The following is a 19,947-nucleotide window of genomic DNA, read 5'->3' on the forward strand; positions in this document are numbered from 1 at the left end:
GTGGTTGCGCACTCGTGGACCCTGTGACTCACTCCGCTTTCAAAGAATACACGACGACTAGGAATGATACTTTCCGTCTTCCGGAAACATCACAGAGGCACTTCTCCGTTCACGCCTTCGCAACATGTGCTCGCAAACCCCGGAGCTTCTTGTGTCCCGTCCAACCAAGACTATACCGACTCCATGTTGAACGTGCGCTCTGGCCAGATTTTCTCCGACCAAACAAAAACAACGAAAGCAAAGCGGCTCTAGCTTCCAGTGACATCATCAGCACCTTCCCCCGTTTCCCCCCCCCCCCCCCCCTTCCTGATCCTCGGCGTATCTTCGACAGGTCGCACCGGAAGTCGAGACGCTGCGTACGTTGTTCAACTCCACAGCATAGCCAATTCAAGAATAAATCAAGAGTGAGCGGCGGGGCGCACTTCTCCGCCCGGGTCGAAAGAGCGGGAGTTTCAAATGTGGAGAGGTTCTGACTCCGACTAAAAACGTCCTGTGGCGTAAATATTGCTAATTCTTTTTTTTTTCTTTTCGCGGAGGATTTGTGGTGTGACATACTTGCCCCACCTAGGCTGTTAAAAAAATGTTCTTTTTTTTTTTTTTTTGCAGTTACTTTTTTAAAAGCCTCTACAAAATCCTGCCCGCATGCAGTTTTGAAGGCCAGATTTTGCGGCTGGTTTCAGCAGGCTACCACGTATCTTTAATCCCTATTAACATCCGTGACTAAAAACATTCTGAAAAATATAAAAGGAGGTGGTGTCACCGATAGCCAGGTAAGCGACAAAAACAAGAAGATTGGTAACCCAGCCCCATATTCATAACGTATCCCATGTGCTAAAAAAGGTCGGAAAGCGAGGAATTCTGAATGTAGTTATTCGGCTCCTAACAAGCTGTCCAGTATACCCATAAGAGTTAACTTTATAACAACCAGCAAATACGCTGCACAGAAAGTTTGTTTCCCGCAGAAAGTTTGTTTCTTGCAAAAGCGATGCACTTAACTTTATTCCTCCTTCATATGGCAAGCAATATAGAGGGCAAACTAGCGTTGCTTGAGCAAACTGTTGAGAGAACATTTACTATATTACCCACAGAGTGATCTCTGCACATTTAGGTCTATACTGTAACGATTGCGGGTGTGAGGCTGACATTACGCCTTTTTTTTTTTCTTATAGGCAGAATAGCCAGAAGCTCACAAGCGATATCATTGAGGCTGAAAGTATTCCACGGCTAAAAGATGCTGGTGTCAGTGCCCCATTCGGGGCGATATGAAACAAACAGATAAATTTTTTTGGCAATTGAGGGGATGAGATGCCAGTGAGGTACGGGAAATATTTTTGCGCATCTCACACAAGACGACGAGTATGAAGCAGTTTTACTATCCGTCTCGTTCCTTGCGCAGATGAACCCCAAAAACATTTGAGTTGCAAGTCAGCCCTGTTTTTCTCTTGGGTGTGTGTCATGTGCGTATTGTTGTCTTGCGTTGTTGTTATGATTCAGACAAAGCTCAAGTAAATGGAGGATAGTTTTGATACAACCTAAGAGCCCCAGAATTATTTACATTGCTATTTAAATTGTAGGAGCTGCCTGTAGACTTACAAAGAAGTAACAAAAATTAATGAACATACAGAAAGTGCAAATACCTTTGTACCACGAGTATCGTGAAAACAAAACAAGGCATGTAGGTTCTACATGGCGTGTGTTCTTGTCAACTAGAATTTCAAACGACCCCACAAAGTGCGTTGCGATTGACAACGGCGGCTGCTGAGCCATGGAAAGGCATTTGGAAAGTGATTTGCCACCATCCAGTGTGCTGTACAATGTTTGCAATGGGTTTATCGCTTTCAGTGGAATGAATGCAGGAGTAAAAAGTTAAAGGTGTTAAAAAAAAACCGAAAAATTTGAACAAAAACGTTTTTTTTTTGCTTTTTTCAAGGAGCCAAAAGTAAAAAAAAAAAAGAAAAAAAAAACCTTAATAATTTTCAGTCACATTTTTGCTTCACAGTAACACTAATTTGAGCAGTCCCACTTCTGATTTTATTTTAGGAAAACAATAATGTGACTGAAATAAATAGCAGACAATAATTAAAAATGTTATTTTGAAATGTACAAGCTCTGTAACTCTTCAAAATGGCATTTATATAATTCATTTCGTCGAAGTGGTAAATGTTCTGGGATTTTGACTATGTGTTTCACGCGCACTTCAACATTTTCAAACATCTTACGTTGTGGAAATTGTCTACTGCAACCAATTATGAGCTAATTTTATTACTACAAACCATGACGTGAAACCGCAAAAAATTGTGGGAGAAAATCTTTTTTTTTTGTTGTTACATCAGAAGGCCGAACACGTAAAAAAATATCAAAATTTCCATTCACATTTATGTTTCCACAATATCACATTTTGTGCAGTTCGGGTTTCAGTATTGTTTTGCGAATACAAAGCGTTCTTCAATAAAATCGCGGGCAGCAATCGCCATTGCCATTTTCATATGGTGTTGATCTGAACTATCTCAACCAACGTGTATCTCATCGGAGAACCCGCAACAAGAAGAAATTCACAACATGGTTCGTCCGCAGCCTTGCGTTTGGAAGCATTTTAAAGTCTTACAAACGTCGACCGCGGGAAACAAAATAGCAGTATGTAAGTACTGCCAAGTGTCGCACGGATTTCCGAATGCTACACGCCTTACAAGGCATTTGCTGGCGTGCAAGAAGTGTCCTCAAGACGTCAAGGAGGCGTGTGCAAAAGAACATGAAAAACAAAATCCCACTGGGAGCTCATCAGTGCCCACATCAAATGAGTCATAGGTTAGCCGACGCGCAGCGGAATATACGTCATCAAAAAATGTGCGAGCATTTCTTCGTTTGTTGCCAAGATAACCCCTGCGCTTCAAGACCAAATCGACGCAGCTTTGGCTAGGGAATTGTGCTCAGCCAACACGCCATTCTCCTTAGCGGAAAGCGAGCACTGGCAAGCGGCCTTCAAGATGCTTCGACCATCGTCCTATTGAGCGGGCCTCTACTTCACGCAGAGTATGCGAGTGTGAAAAGTCATGTGGAGGAGACTTTGAAAGACGCTACGTGCTTCACACTGCTGACTGATGGGTGGACGAACATTCGAGGGGAATCGGTGAAAAACTTTCTCGTAGCTACGCCGCAGTCAGTGCTCTACACGTCAATTGAAACAGGCACAAACAGGCACACTGGGTCTTATATCAGCGGCGAAATATGAGATGTCATTGATTCCTTGGAAACTGAAAAGGTAGTGGCACTGGTCACGGACAACGCTAGCAACATGCAAGCGACCTGTCGAATGGTTACATGCAAATTTCCGCACATCGCAACAATTGGATGTGCTGGTCACGGGCTGAATCTGCTCCTGAATGATCTCATGAGGCTAAAAACCTCGGAGAAGGTCCATCAGACATTCAGAGAAGTGATCAAGTATGTGAAGCAGACTCACGTAGTTGCTGCCACGTTCCAACAAAAGCAAGAGTCCAGAGATGGCAAAGGAAGTTCCACGACCCTCAAGCTGCCCAGCAAGACAAGATGGAGCGGCGTTACCCTCTCACTTCAAAGTTTGCTCAGGAACAAATAAGCTCTGCAAGAGACCGTGATCTTGGAAGATCTGAAAGTAAACAAATCAGTGCGGCAAGCCGTCTTGGACGAGGATGGATTTCGGAAACCCTTGCGCAGCTGTTTGGGACTGGTGACACCCATTTCCTCTGCCATTACAGAGCTGGATTCGGACAAGGCTTTGCTGTCGGACGTTCCGGAAGTTCTCCATTCAATAAAAACCGAAGAAATCACGAAGCTGGCGACCAGCACTTTAACAGACCAGGAGAAGGAGTTTTGCTTTCGACCCATTCATGTCGCTGCTAACTTGCTGGATGCAAGCTATGGGGAGAGGAACCTTGATAACGCACAGATTGCAGACACGTTTGACTAGCTCTCCAAGCAGGCTGAGCACCTTTCGCTTGACATAGGGAAGCTGCTTTCTAATCTCCCAGAATATAGGGCGTCCATGGCGATTTGGTCCAGGGCAGCACTTTGGGAGTCTGCGAAGCACGTGGAACCATCAACCTCGTGGCAAGGACTCTGTACTAACCAGCCATTGACACCCCTGGCATGTCGGCTTTTGCAGATTCCCCCATCGTCTGCAACGTGTGAACGAAACTGGTCTCAGTTTGGGAATGTACACACAAAACTGGGCAACCGGCTTGCAGGTGAACGTGTGAAAAAACTTGGGTATGTGCACTCAAATCTGAACCTGAAAAGATTTTTGACCGACGTGAACGCTAGTGTTCCTCTATCCAGCGATTCCGACTCGGAATAACAAGTGCTCGGTGGCATATGCAACGCTGTTTAGCCTTACCAAAATATAGTATTTCTGCTTGGTAAGCTGATGATCTTACATACACCTTAATTTGAAGTATTTCAGATATTAAAACTTCCAAAATGGTCCTGCCTTATCAGTGCGTCCAAGCAGCAATCTCAATTTTTCCAACATTTTCAATTTTTCCTGAAAAACAAAACGGAAAAAACTTTTTTTTTTTCCAGTAAATCCAATATTTCACGAAATTTTACATTTCTATGTAAGAGACCATAGTGACGAGATGTGTGTTTTGGTTGGACGACTGTGCGAGATGTAGCAGGTATTGGAGAGGAAAAGAAAGGCTGAAACGCATTTTCAGAACGGGAGCGTTCGTGACCGCGCCAGCGGGGGTAGAACCGAAAGCGCGTACGCGAGCTGTCCGGTTGAGGAGCGGAGGTTACACACGAACGGAGCCGAGGCGGCGGCAGTAAGGAGGCGAGAGAGCGTGTGTGCCAAGCGCGACCACGGGGGTATTTTGCACCGGTGGCTATCGGAGTGGATGGGGGAAAGAAGGAAGAGCGTCGCCGGGAAAAAAAAGGCGGCATCTATAGACCTTTTCTGTGTACTCTCGTCCCCAGCCACCTGATAGGCGTATCCGGTATGGGCGACGAAAATATAATCCAACGTTTCAACCTGCAAATAGTAAAAAAATAAAGGGGAGGCAAAACGAGAAAGTGTGACGGTTACGCTTATATCCTAAATGCCTTCAATTGGCGTGGCAAAGGCAAAACAATGTTTTCGCCCATACTGGAAGTGACGTCCATTCAAGATGGCGGCGCCCTTGCAGAAAAGGTCTATAGGGAAAAGGAAGGGAGGTAGTGAGAGAAATATTTGTAGTATGTAAGGAACAATGGGGAGAGGGGGAGCAATGCCTCTGCTGTGGAATGAGTCATTGCGCAATACACTTCAGTATTTTCTGGCCGGACGGGGCACCTAACACCACCGCTGTAAAAAGAAAATGCGGCTTTCGGGCATTTGCATAGAATATAGATACACGACTTACCTTCGCAGTGTTCCGGTTTCGAATGAGGAGCTTGGCTCGTTCCGTGTAGAGAGTAGTTGAATAATTTCCGGTTTCATTGAACAGTGGTGTCATGTTCAGCCGAAAGTCAAGCCCAGTCTGATTTTGCTGTATTTCAAAAATATGGTAGATGTATAAGCCTATTGTCGTTCAATACAATCAATTGTATGTTCTCATAGCGGATTATTTGAAACACGATGAAATCTATTTACGCTGTCGTCATTTGGGGAGACATGTTTCCAATTTTATAGGAAGTTTCTTACTGTTTCAAATAATTGTTGGTTAGTCGAATTCGAATTGTAGTGGGACAACGCGAATGTTATGGTAGTATGACTTACAAATTATATCGTGTGATTGTAGTAATCTTCTGCACCATTGTAGTAACCGTAGAAGCTGTCAAATCCTCTAAACGTCGGCGTATGCTCCTTACTAGAATATCCGATGTGCCACTGAAAGACAAAAAGTAATGTATCTGTTTTTAGGGCATTGGAAGCAAAAAATACTGGAGGGCAATTGTTAGTGATCACGACATGACAATATGCAGCTTTAAAATAGGGGGCCCCACAACTTTGTGCCCACAAAGCAGCTTGGGGCGTCGCATTCAGAAGGGCATAAGTGCTGAGCATGGGCAGTGCAACGTCCCAAGCTGTACGGGGGACCCAAAGCGTCGGGGCCCACTGTTGTAAAACTTCCTGATAACATTAAACTAAGATGACAATAGATAACGCGATTGCGTAAATGAACTGCATTTTAAAGAATAAGACGCACTTACAGCAACCAAAAAAATTTTGCTTATGCAAATTAATGTCCAGACGACAAAATAGATATTTTTTTTCTATCTTTTACTCATCAATACACGTGATAAAGCAAAAAGTAGGAGACAACCACGAAGCAGATATATGTATATTTGAAGTGTCGCTTGCAAGCTGTTTTAAGAAAAAGCTTTGCCACGTTAACAACACCGTCCTTTGGAAGGAGTGAATAAACATTAAATAAGACATACTAAAAATTTTTCGGAAGATACATTTTATAAATATCCAAGTATCTGATACTAGTTTTAAAAAACAAACTTAACCACACGCGACACCGCCGGCAAGCTTTTGAAAAACAGCAATATATTAAATTTAGCATCAGAGGCCTTTGAACTTTTGTGGGAATCGCAGCTGTAATAATTCCTTCCAAAACGTCGGCTCAAAGTTTATTAAACAGTATGTTCTCTATTTCTTCAGGAACATCAATATTTCATAACGAATGCCAAAACATTCTAAATAATTTTGTGGAGACATCCTCATTCTTTATGTGATCAGATATTACTTGTCACCGAATTGCTCTGTCTGTGGACACGCTATTAAAAACAAGGCCTAACAATGCTGTACATACACTAAAAAACAGGCAGTTTGTGCAGAGGTTTCACATATTACACTTTCTGACCCCTCCGCAAAAGTAAATGAATGATAAAAAACAATGTTCAGGCACGATGTATGCAATGTGCACAGGTGCACTGCAACTTACAACTGGGAGGCAACAAGGCAACCCAATTTATCATTGTCGCAGTATCATAATTCCAGAACAAGGGAGAGGATACATGTCGAGATAATGGATCACGATATTTATGAAGGTACTAGCAATTTAGAGGTAATGCTGCTAAGACACCGTTTACTTAATGAATGAAAGGAATTCTATTTTTATATTGCTAGCCATAGTAGACTAATGCATACCCTACTGAAAAAATATATGCAGTCATACCACTGGTATCCAATAATATAACACAGAAAAGCGATGTAAAGGAATTCTAAACATTACGTAGTTTCATCACCGGACTTTGGAATTCTAAGTGGTTCAAAACTATCTCCCTTATTGTATACACTTAATATAAACACAGAACGCTCAAATCATTATAACAACATAGTTTATGAAACATCTCACAAAAGCTTGAGCGAAAGTCAAGGACAAGTAGAAAACAAGAAAATTAGGTGACAATAATAAGTAGTCGCTCTTGTTCTGTCCAGTCACCACTTTGTCCTCGTCTTTCGCGCTGTTTTTGAGGCACAAAAATGTTCTCCTCACTTGGAAAACATTAGAAACAAGAAAACAAAAATACAATTTAGGCTCCTTTTTACCAGAGAAGTATGGTGCCTAACAATAACAAGACTCGCCAACCATCTAATTGACCTATGATTTCTTCATTGGTAAAGTGCAGATTATTTCATGTGGCTTTTTATATGGTAAGAATATGGATCGAATGGGTGCATAAGTTTCTTGTTTGTTTTCAAAAACGTAGGCATCGCTTCAACAAAGACAGTTCCGCGGATCGGAAGAAAAACTCACAATAATCTTCTATAAATATCAAAGCTAGACATCGCACCACAGAGCTCGACCATACGGTTTCAGTGGCAAATACAGGTATTGCGTATATTTCAAGCGTCCGCAAGCCTCAATCAAAGCCAGCTCAGACAACTGATCGTGTGCGCATATGATTCTTTGAAATCACCTTGCCGATCATATGCGTCTCATAGCCTAGGTCCCTGAAGTATTGCGGCATAATCCGGAACCGTAGTGGCAGACCACCTGCCTCGGCGGGACTAAGCACGAAGTGTTCCTGGCCTGGAAAACAAGCTGTCAATGGCGACAACATCCGCACTCAGGAAGCAAATAATTCCCGACACAGTCTCTCTATATCTTTCTTCTGACCTAAAACTTAAATTACAAACAAAAATCGACAGAAGCATCGAAAAAGCGAGATGCGAACGCCTTTTTTTTATGATACATTTAACTTTTTAAAAGAAAATGGCATGGTTATGTCCTGTACAAAAAACATCTTGAAAATAATATTATAACCGCACTTTAAAGTATCGTCCCTTCAGCCATCTTGTTGCCCAAAATCATTGTTGTCGGTTATATGAAGCCATATCTGAAATCGTAATTAACGGATTTCCGTTATACAGAAACAATCAAACAGTATTCGATAGAGCGAAGCAGAATTGTCTGAGTTCCGACACATTACGTAAAGATGAGGCAGGTGCGTTTCTGAATCGTAATTGTCATTCATTGAGTAAGCTCTCCATTAGGCAACAGGATGGCAGCGCCCACAGGACACTCGGGGAGGGAGTGTGAGTACCCCGATGTAACTTATTTGGTAGCTTGAGCTTTGACTACGCTCATGTACAACGTTTTGTGCCGTTTCAAAATGCGCAAGAGTGCCCGACACAGCTTCAATGCGCTCTACTTCGAGTTGGGAGCATGTATGAATAACGTTTACCTTGGGCTATTTCTTTCACACCTGAGGCATTGGTAAATTCCTAGTAAATTTTAGGACATAAAATGAACGAAAGTAATGATAACACACGCCGTACAGAGAGATACGTGCTGCCTCGATCTCGCAAAAACTATATCTTTTAATCACTACATTATAACTTACCATGTTTATTGAACAAGAATATCAGAAACGACATAAACAGATGCACCTTAAATAAAAAAAAAAAGACTTCCGCTTGTACTGTGTGCAACTTCGTCTCGTGCGATTTTGAATTACATGTTCTGTTGTGAATCTTTTTATATAACATGTGTTTGTGAGTGTCAAAGCCGCTGCTTGAGTAAAGGGATACCAGGCTCGGTCAAGCTGTTTGTTAAAAGCTTTTTGTCTGGCGATTCCTAACATTTTCTGGAAAATAAAGATTTGATTTAATTTATTTTGATTTGATCCAAGGCTGCATTGTGGGAAGCGACCGTGGGCTTTGCAGTAAACACGGAGGCGCATCTGGCGCGGCTGTGAAGCGGCGTGCTGCGGCATGAGGAGCAGAAAAAATAGTGCGGCGACTCGCCGCGTGAGCGCTGTCGTCCCTTCGATTGTCTCCTGCTTCTTTATATGCCCTCATAAGACCAAAGCGGCCGACTAAAAACGTCAACCCTTCTCTTTCGGTTTACGAGCAAGCCGTAGCTGCAAGTTGTTGTCTGGTCAGAGGTAAGGGGTGTCCAAACTGGACACTACAAAAACCGCGACTCCGACAAATCGTGAAAATTGAAGCGGACGCTTCTATTTTTACGGTCTGTCGGAGTCGTGAAAATGTTTGCAGGAGTCGTGAAAATTTTTACGATCACGACTGCTCTCCTCTTCAGATTGACGTCACACGCCACCTGCGTCTGTCTCACCTCGCCAACGCCCTCGCGTACCGCCGTCGCCTCGGCTCGAAGGCCAAGGAGGTCCGGCTTTGGGTGGATTTGGGACATTCCTGCGTCGAAGGGTGCGTTTCGCCCGCCTCGGATCTGCTTTCTTTGTCGAGATTCACTTTCGTCGTGATGGCGTCCTATGCGGTTCCGTATTGTGAGCGGAGGCCTTGAGCAATTGACCGACAGCCAACAGAGCGTGTGAGTGGCTCTCCGGACCCACGTGATGAGCAGAGCAAGGCCGCCGTGGAGGAAGCGAGGGGGAGATTTGACGGAGGGAAGTTTCCCCCCGGGAAGAATTGACGGAGGGAAATTTCCCTCCGACGGCCGGAAGCGGATCGCGGCAGAGCGCGGCACGATTTGCCGGAGTCGCGGGTTTTGTAGTGTCCTGTTTGGACACCCCTGTACCCGGATGTGCCGGTCGCATATTGCTTATCACTCCGCGAGCGCGGCAAAGCGAGCAACGCGATCTTTCTTCGTGTCGCCTGCTTCCCAGACTTTGAAAACATGTTTTAAAACATCGCACGGGTTACAATACAAACGCGATTATACAGTACCAAGTGAAGACACAAACTATTTAATGGTCAAGAAGCCTTCAAGTTTGTTTGATTTTAGTGTAAGATGTATATTTAGCAAAAGCGAATCGAGAAACGTGCTTCGCCTGGAACGCGACGCCTGCAAAGTCCCTTTCCCGCTCGAATATTGGAAACAGCTTGGCTGAACTGACTGATTCTTCGTCAATACGGAGTTGGCGGCAAAATGGAAAGGAGCGCAATACACTCGCTCTGCAAGCAGAGCATTTACTCTTGGAGGGGTGGGGCCTTAGCGACCACGCCGAGCCGCGGTGCCAAGGAGGAACTTCCCCCATGTAAAGGCCGTAGAAAAGTGGGCCTTTTTACTCTAGACCGGCCGTAGTATTACACATTCAGAAACACATCAAGGACGTAAGTTGTGCCCATTCGAAGGGGCGAAGTTGCTTTAATTTTATTTCCTCAAAAGCAGCAGTAAAGGCTGCAACTAAAAGAGTTTGCCTCTAATATTGCTGACAGTATAAAACACTGCATTTTTCTGGTATGACAGAAAGGCGCTCTAAATGAGCAACAATTGAAAACGAGCGTGTTGGTTAATAGATACAAAACTTGAAAGTATAAAACAGAGAGAACAAGGGCGGGAACAGGACATCTTTCATGAGAGATGTCCTATTCCCGTCCTCGTCCTCTCTGTTTTATACTTTCAAGTTTTGTTTATAAGATAACTGTGACGTTAAGGTGTCAGCTTACGTCACAGTTTACGCGACGTTATGCTGCGTAACATAGCGCCAGGTGGCCTCATATGGTAGCATACCGTCACGGTGACCCGTGACGTTACGTCACAATGTAACGTAATAATGTCAACCGACGTCACGGCATCACGTGGTTTACGTGATGTCAGGTGACATAGCACAATGATGTCACGTTCCATCGAGGCTATCCATGGGCGCGCTCACGGGATTTGGCATTACGAGTGCTAATCATTTAAAACAAATTGCCCGCAGTCGAGAGTATACCAGTGTGGATGGGCAACATTCCCGACAGAAGCGCCACCCTCGATGGTGTGCAGAGTGATTGGACGTAGTAATTGTTGAGGATGATTCCGTCGGCAGCAAGAACATCCATATTCGGGGTCGGGATCTGGGGAGATCCGTGAAAGCTGACGTCGTCCCATCCCTGGAAGAACACCAAAGCACCCTCATAAATTAGCAACTGGGCTGGAGATTCTGTAATTCAGAACAAAAGTTCGGCAAAAGGGTAACCACCGCCAAATGGATTCCACGCGATTTTCATGCAGGAGTTGGGGCACCACCGCCATGGTTCTAGAGCAAAATTCGCGCGAGAAAGAAATTCCGAAGAACACACTGTGGTTCGCAAAACACCCGATGAAAATGTCAAGGCCCATAGACGCATATCTGTATGCGCGCGATGCATCCAGTTTGTGCAGGTGGCAGCAGAACTTTGCGGGGAGCGTTTGGACAAAACTTGTACACAGTTGCGCTCAAACGCAGTGGACCTCTGTCAAGAGCCAATAAACACGCGCTACCGTCGCTTGCGGCTCAACAATTGTAAGTAAAAACCATGGCTACACGGCCGCGCCCGGCTGCAGCGTTGGCGTGGGCACTCTTTTGGGGAGATCTCTCTTGCTGCCAGATTGATCCATCGCAACCCCGGAATAACCCTTTTTCCTAAAACCCTTGCGCCACAACAGGCCAAAGTAAGCTCCGTCTCCGAACGGAAAACCGGACGCACATCGCCGATGGGAGCAGGCGAGCACGTAACCGTCCTTTTCTTTTTATTTTCTCGGCTTCTGATTGGTCTACGGAACACTCGGGAAGAGCAGCCGCTCTGGATGTTGAGCACGGTTCTACTCCCTTGCGGTGCGTTACGGCCCGTACGAACATTTGCATTTGAAAGCTTTCGAATGTGGATCGGCGACCACGCTTCCAAAAGCGGTTGCTTGAACTACAACGCGCGCCGTCCCTGAACATCCTGTAGCACGACGCAGATGAGTAGAGATTGGCTCAACTTTCCAAAGCGTTGCGTTACGGTACACCAAACAGACGCCGACAAAGAAAGGGAGGGCCACGTGATCACTCGCGCCGCTCGACGGGGAGTAACCGGTTGTTTGTTCGGATACACCTTGTGTTTCTCGTTTTTGCGCAGTGGTGGGGACTGTGGGAGCAGGTTGATCTAAAGCTGCGACCGTCCAAGTGGGACAGTAGTAGCAAAACAGCGGGATCCCCCCAAAATCGGCCACTTCAACGCTATCACCAGGCGCCGCCATGTTGCCTAGGATTTCTCCTACTATTGGTAAGCCTCCCGCAACGACAGAACGTTCTTATTGCTTCTTGACTACGGCCCTCTGTGTGTCAACGCAACTGCATGTTCAAGCTTGGCGAAATGGCTCTTCACAACGCTACAAGGCCCCCTGTCGCAACCGCACTCGCAGCGATCAAAAGAACATGTTGGTATGGGCCGTCAGGCTTTGGCTAAGCAGCGCTGTGGCATCAGCTCAGCGGCGGAGGGAAGAAGGGAGGGATGCTCGGGCGGTAAAAAGAATCCAGTATGGCAGCGGATCAGGTGGTTTTATATTGTAGTTTTTTTGTCAATCGGTTTCATCCATACTTCATCCTTAAATTGCTTTGTTCCGTTAAAAATATGTGTGGGTGCGCCTAGAAAAAATCCGAGGAGATTACTAATATTTTCGTGTTCCTTTTTCTTCCCCGACTGTATCGCTAAATGACCAAGCAAATATTCTTGAATAATATTTACTGCTCATCGCTAGGTCATCTAAGTTCAGTGCAAAGTCTAAGAAATTCCAGTATACTGCTGAAAAGCAGCCCATCTCCTTGTTAGGGTCCGTCACCTGTTTTATACAACAAACCACTCACAATGTGTGAACCCGAAGTGGCACTGTCTACAAAAAAGCAGGCTGCAGCAGGCCCACAGAAACTTCATTACAATATACTTAGACCCCTGTACCCTGAGTCGCTTCGGGATTTGTGACGTTTTTTCCTCACTAGTATAAACAAGCTGCCTTCCTTCATTGAAGGAAATGTGCTCACGTTATACTTCTCTTGAAACCTGGTAAAGATCCCTCCATCCACAAAAGCTTCCTTCCCGTCACACTAACTAGTTGCCTGGCGACCGACATATGAGAGGCTCATTAATTGGAATCTTCTGTATTGCTTAGAGGCTGATAAGCTTTTTATATTAACCAGTGTGGATTTTGAGAGCTACGATCAGCCACGGATCCTTTGGTTTGTTTAGAAACCTTTGTTCGTGAGGCACTTGAACACCAGCAGCACTGTGTCTAGGCATCTTTAATGTGCAAAAACTCTATAATACTGCATGGAGGTATGGTGTTGTTTCGGGATTTGTACAACCGCGGCATGCGTGATCAATTGCTTTAATGCATACAAAATTTTCGAACTCAACGAACCTTTCAGGTTCGCTTAAGCGGCACACTGTCAGGTGTTTTTTTCTCAACAAAACGGGGTCCCTCAACGAGGAGTCCTGAGCGTTACTCTTCGCTGTTAGAACCTACAGTCTTGCAAAGGTGATACCAAAATCGGTATTTTATTCCCTCTATGTAGACGACCTGGAGATCATTAACTTCATATAACCCCTCCAGTTGCGAGCGGCAACTACAACTTACTATCAACAGGATAACCAAATGGGTAAGTTAAAACGGTATCCACTTCTTACACGATAAAAACTCTTCTGTTCCTTTCTCATTGCTTCGCGGTTTGCCTTTGAACCTCATTTTGCATCTCAATAACGTATACACACCTGTTCAACAGAATAACAAATATCTCGCTGTAATCTTTGACAATAAATGATGAGGGTAGAAAACTGGGCAAGATCGCGAGAGTTCATGTTGAAAAAACAACGCGACTAGGAGAAGGACAGAAAGACGTAGACAACACAAACCAAGCGCTGACTAACAACTGATTTGTTATTGGAACACTAGAAGAAAAGAAACGAAAACATAAAGTAAAATGTTCGAGCGCTTGCTAGGCGCCTCATGGAATATGTCACCGTCTTTTTTTATCTCAGGCGACCTCGCAAACTTGAATGTAGAAATACATTTTCTTCTTTCAATCCTCGGGTGCTCTTGTAATCCTAAATCTAGAAAGTTGATCTCGCTGGGGTTTTGAGTCAACGAAGTATTTCTCACACACGAAATGTTGTTTTTTGTGATGTTGTAGGCTTCAGTCATCGCTCGACATGTTTGACGTGCCATTAATATAATACACTGGTTTCATTGTTAGTTGTCGTTGACAGTCGTTAGTAGTTGTTAGTCAGCGCTTCTCTTGAGTTCTCTACGTCTGCTTGTTCATGTCTCAGTCGCGCCGTCCTTTTTCAACTTTGACAATAAACTTACTTGTGTGCCCCGTTTGAAGGAGTTGAAACTCATATGCTGAAGTTCTTCAAATGTCTTTTTAAGGTGTCGTCCGAGATTTAATGTGGTCGGGCGGGTGATGCCTTTTACAAATATACAACTTCTTAGCTCGGTATCGCCTTGACTACGGTGCACTCGTGTATGATTCAGCAATAAACATCTATTTGAAAATGCTAGATCCAATTTACCTCTTAAAGCCCTGACTTGCCTCTCGTGCATTTTTCACATCGCCTGTTGACAGCTTATATGACGATACGCATTAGATGTGGCTTGAAAAGCGCAGACAGTACCTTAGTCTTTCTTATGCTTACAGAGTCTAATCTAATCCACAGCACCCAGCTTACAGTGCCGTTTATATCTGTCGTTTCTCTTGACTTTTCTTTAGAGCAAGGGGAGCATTGTACGGCCACTCAAGTTTTGTATTTACAGTTTTAGTGTTTCTCTTCATGTCCCATTTCATAATGCTGCCGTGCTAAATTAATGGGGCAGAATTGCTTCTTTGGACGAAGTTCCAATTTTCTGAGAATGAACACTAACAAACTACAGTTAGAGGGCTGTATCCCTACAAGTTTTCCAGCAGTGGTTTCTTTCATTGTAGGAGACATATAAAGATTACATTGAACTTTGTACCAATGGATCGAAATCCTCGTCATTTGTTAGTTGAAGGGGCAGTATATACTGGTTCCTTCATGAACGCTCTTCAACTAAACTGTGCAGCAATCATCTTTACCGCTAAGCGATGGGACTTTTTACTGCCTTTGACCACTTATTAGACAACAATATAATAAAAGCTATAATCTTTGTCGTTTCTCAAAGCGTGTTACTGGCTGTTTCCTCCCGTCTTACAAATAATCTTCTTAACCTACATGTATGAAGTAAATTAAATGAAGACTTTGAACTCAGACATAGCATAAAACTTTGTTGGCTTACGAATTATGTTGAGATTTCAGGGAATGCGAAAGCCAACATATTGGTTATATCTGCCAAGGATTTAATAGAAACTTGTGGCTTACCCCAACAACTTTTGAAATCGTTTATGAAGAAATCACTCTTGATGTCATGGCAGTTGCAGTCGAACAGCAAATGTAATAATAAACTTCCTGTCATTGTAGCCATCTTGGTAAAGTGGGATATCTCGTTTTACAAGGAGCGGCGTGTACGTGTTCTGCTCTGCCGCCTGAGGACTGGCCACACGCGCTAGGCGCAGCGGTTCCTTCTTCGCAGCTAAAGTGGAAAGCTCTTTACCCATTGTAGGAAAGGGTGTACCGTATTGCGCATCCCATGGCATTGCCCATTTCACCATCGATTCCCTAAGTCTGGCTTCCCTGAACTTTTTTGAGGTCATCTTCCTTTTCACTCAATATTTACAGCGGAGCTGCGTATGGCTCATTTCCCCAGGATCGTGTCCGCCAGCAAATTAATGTCGTCACAACACTCCGGACAGCTACCGACATCTATGAGCGATGGCAGCAACCAGACAGCCGGCTTGCCGGTTCTCTGGTTGCCGCTGTCCTTTATTGATTACGGCAACCTTTCCACTCTAGCTTGCCAACTTGCTGCCGGTCATCACCTCAATTTCACGACAGTACAGCTTCGCTGGTCTTCCTCATTCACCAGAGTGGAAAGGCTGAATTTTTTTTTTACTTGGTGAATGCAATTGGGTGGTTTTTCAGCGTGTTTTTAATTATTTTATGAAAAGCTGGCTATTTACACCACGTGCAATTTGTGTCCAGTTATCTCAAATCGTTTAGCTTAATGCATTTTAGAAATTGAGTTGGCGCAATATGAACTTCGTTTTCATTGCCCCATTAAAAAGCCCAATCATCACCTTCCCAAGACAATAGGCGGCGGCGATAGGGAGAGGGTCAAAGAGATGAAGCAATTAAACAAAAGGAATTTTGAGGAATCACCAGGCCAGTGTTCCTCAATATTAAGGGCGCTTTTGTCTCAGTAAGCCAGAAATCTATCTCCGACGCACTCTGCTATGCCGCGATAGGGGGGCGCCTTTATACATGGATTTTAAAATATATAAAAACAGAACTGTACATATAGTGAAGGCAGACGAAAAAACATCTGAGTATATTCTTGCTCGTGGCGTGCCACAGGGGTGTGTGGTTTTTTTCGCCACATCTGAAGTTGCGCGAGGAATGACGAAGAGGGGGAGAGCACAATCTCTCCAGGATCACGTGGATCTTTGCTTTCGAACATCATCGTTTTTCGCCGGTAAGGAACACTAACAGCTGCCGCTGTTACAACGATTTCAGTTTAATCAGCAGGAACTACACTTGAACACGACATTTTGCCTCAGCCAGATAACAGCAGCGTCTAATGTGACAGCTCTTTCTTGTGGTCACCTCCACCGCCGATTTCACTACCCTCAAACTCTACGTTCAGCGTAAACTGACATTACAGCTAGGAGAAATCTGAGTCAACTAGCTCACCATGTCATCCGCAAGCATGAATATAATGTGTGGGCGTGACGTCGATGCTGATGATCCAAGCACAATGAAAGCCAGCAGAAAAATCATCGCAAGTCAACTGTTCTGAAAAACAAAAATGGTAACAACCTTTACTTTTAAAGTGCTATAATGCATGAAATGCAGTATTTAAGGAATTAGTTAATTTGTTTAGAAGATTACATAGAGTTTTTATAGCATAGGTAACGTGGCGCCAACTTAAATGTATAAAACGTTAAGTTCAGGTGATGTCAAGTTGCGTAACGTCAAATTTTCTGCTAAATTTAAAGGGAAGCTGAATTCCTGTTTAGGTCACGTAAAATCAATCTCCTTGCTAACTTTAGAGGGAACGCACGGATGGATAAACAGACGAACAAAACTTTGAGATTGGGCGGTGGGGGTAAGAAGCATTTCCTGCTTCAGTAATAAAAAAAGCAATATAAAAAAGACTTGATGCCCCAGGGGGCTTTATGAACTACATTATTAGGTGTTTATTTGTCTAATTGGTGTTTTACTTTTTTCGCGGTAATAAGGTATCTTCGTTTTAAAGGTCTAGTCGAAGAAAAATCAAGAAACTGCTCTTAGAGCACAGTGTGTGTGCGCACAGAAACCCTGCGTTTTTAAGTGCTCTCAGTTCATTGATAACTAAAAGTGATTTTCAATATTTGCAAGTTCTAAACCCTAATATTGCTGTGTGATCACAACAGTATAAAATAATCCTTGCTCTACTGGAGAGTGTTGCGGCACCGCAATAAGTGAAGCACCCCATACCAGCAGGAGTGCGGTGCCGCTCTTACGACACTCACATACATAGGACAAAACAACGGCAACAAGAACACCGATGTACATGTGCACATTAACAGCACGTTCCGCAAATGCAGCATTACACATAAATTTGACATAGGTCTGAAAATTTATTTTCATTGTATTTGTACTTCGTTTTTTGTTGCTTATTTTCAAAACTGCGAGTCGACATAAACTACGCACTTCCACCGATAAGCCACACAACTGTTCCATAATCATCGATCTTTTATCATACGCTTGCAGTGTTTTGTTTTTATAAGCTATGAACTACAAGACATTGAAATTGCATGAGTTGTGGGGTATAGACTATAGCCAGCAATTGTGATTAATCAAAGCCATAAAAAGTATAAATTGAATGATAAAATACAGATTCATAGTGGTGCTAGCTTCATGTCGATAAATGTGTTCCTGTTATTCAGGCCGCCTGCAGAGCTCCAGGTACCGCCTCTCATTTCGCCGATTTGTGAGGAGCAACAAGAAGGCTGACTCAGCCATACCGTCACTCCTTTTCGAAGGCGCTGATGTCACTGACGACGTTGCGAAAGCTAACTGTTTAAATGAGCACTGTAAATCCGCTTTCAACGCCGAGATTCTGGTGAGTACAGGTCCCGTTTAGTAAATCTAGGATATAATCTAATGTCTTCGTCTATCAATCAATAAAAAAGTGAAAGCCGTTTACAACTCCCTGTAACACCGAATTAGAGCGCAGCTCTTGAGGAGGAGGAGGGAAGGGTACGGGGGGGTGAAGTGAACTGGGGGGTCACGTGACCTTGGGCAGTCACGTGACCATGCCGATGATGTCATCATTGGCGTCACTGATGACGTCATCAGTGACGATGACGATGCGGACTCCGATGACGTCATCAGCGATGATGACGATGACGATGCGGATGTCGGTGACGTCATCAGTGACGTCACTGATGACGTCATCTGTAACGATGACGATGACGATGCGGATGCCCCCCGAAGTCACGTGACACCCCCAGGTCACGTGACCCCCGCCGAGGTCACGTGACCTCCCCGATGACGTCACCGGCATCCGCATCGTCATCGTCATCATCACTGATGACGTCATCAGTGACGTCACTGAGGACCTCACCGGCATCCGTATCGTCGTCATCATCACTGATGTCATCAGTGACGTCACTGATGACGTCACCGGCATCCGCATCGTCATCGTCATCATCACTGATGACGTCATCAGTGATGTCACTGATGACGTCATCAGTGATGATGACGATGACGATGCGGATATCGGTGACGTCATCGATGTCATCGGGGAGGTCACGTGACCTCGGCGGGGGGTAACGTGACCCTGGGGGTGGTCACGTGACCTGGGGGGTGTCACGTGACTTCGGGGGTCACGTGACCTCAGGGGGGGGGGTCACGTGACCTCGGGGGGCACGTGACTTCAGGGGGGTCACGTGACTTTGGGTGTCACGTGACCTTGGGGGTCACGTGACCTTGGGATGACCTTGCGGGCCACGTGACCTTGGTATGACCTTGGTTACGCCGACGCCGACGGCGACGGCGACGCCGACGCCGCTCAAGCCGGGAACGGGCCCCTAAGAGCTGCGCTCTAAAAGTAATTGAAAAACTGCTGCTTAATCTTGACCAGGGTGTAAGATAGACAGGTGGGGAAACGAGAGCCAAATGAGGGACCGGATTGTGTCCCCCTCGGCTCTCTTTTTCTGTGGCGCCATCTATGTGGAGCACCGCGAACTCTCACTCCGGGTGGGCGACCAGTGGCGACCGGCTAAACTGACGGAGATGATTTCTCGTGGATTTTCAATAGAGGACTGTCGTGCTCTCGGTTTATTTCGCGCACTCTCACATAAAGTTCCACACAAATCCGATTCCGATTTTTTTTCCTCTCGCCGCAGCGCCATCTGTCGCAAATCGGGGGTACCCGCAAGCAGACGAGTACACGATCTGGTCACGGCGCTGCGGTAGGCTTCTATGGGCCGTTTCCCCAACTGTCGATCTTACACCCTGATCTTGACACGTCGAAAGCTACCGGGCCTCACGGCATTCCTGCTGTCGTGCTCAAAAGCTGGGCATCTAACCTCCCGTGGTTTCCACAAACTATTTTTACAAAAAGCTTATCAGAGCACAAGGTTCCAGATGATTTGAAATCTGCAAATGCCATGCTCAGCCACAAAAGCGGTAACAAAATTCTTGTTAGTAATTAT

At 44.8% G+C, this 19,947-nt stretch overlaps 1 pseudogene; it reads right to left on the reverse strand.

The window, feature by feature from the left end:
- LOC115316450 overlaps positions 1-17,023 on the reverse strand; it is a 43,096-nt pseudogene extending 26,073 nt beyond the window's left edge.
- Positions 17,024-19,947: the final 2,924 nt, after the last annotated feature.

Source organism: Ixodes scapularis, unplaced genomic scaffold, assembly GCF_016920785.2.
Source record: "Ixodes scapularis isolate PalLabHiFi unplaced genomic scaffold, ASM1692078v2 PGA_scaffold4__175_contigs__length_147842914, whole genome shotgun sequence".
Taxonomy (NCBI): Eukaryota; Metazoa; Arthropoda; class Arachnida; order Ixodida; family Ixodidae; genus Ixodes; species Ixodes scapularis.